This window comes from Octopus bimaculoides, chromosome 12, assembly GCF_001194135.2.
Source record: "Octopus bimaculoides isolate UCB-OBI-ISO-001 chromosome 12, ASM119413v2, whole genome shotgun sequence".
In the NCBI taxonomy this organism is placed as follows: Eukaryota; Metazoa; Mollusca; class Cephalopoda; order Octopoda; family Octopodidae; genus Octopus; species Octopus bimaculoides.
The window spans coordinates 29,083,387-29,083,721 of record NC_068992.1 but is presented as its reverse complement, the minus strand read 5'-3'; positions in this window follow the sequence as shown (position 1 = coordinate 29,083,721).

The following is a 335-nucleotide window of genomic DNA, read 5'->3' as shown; positions in this document are numbered from 1 at the left end:
TATATATATATATATATATATATATATATATATATATATATATATATATATATATATATGCACACAAAAAAAGAACGGAAAGGAAGATAGATAGACAAATATGTAATATATCATATATTTATACTTGCATAGATATATACATTGCTAGATATATACGTACATGCGTATATACATGTACACATGTGTATGTATCCTTGTATGTATATGTACGTATCTATTATATATATGTGTGTCTATATATATGGGAGAATATACAAATAATAACAACAGACGAGGACAGGTGGTGTAAATAACAAAAGTATATGTGAATATATATACATATATATATATATATA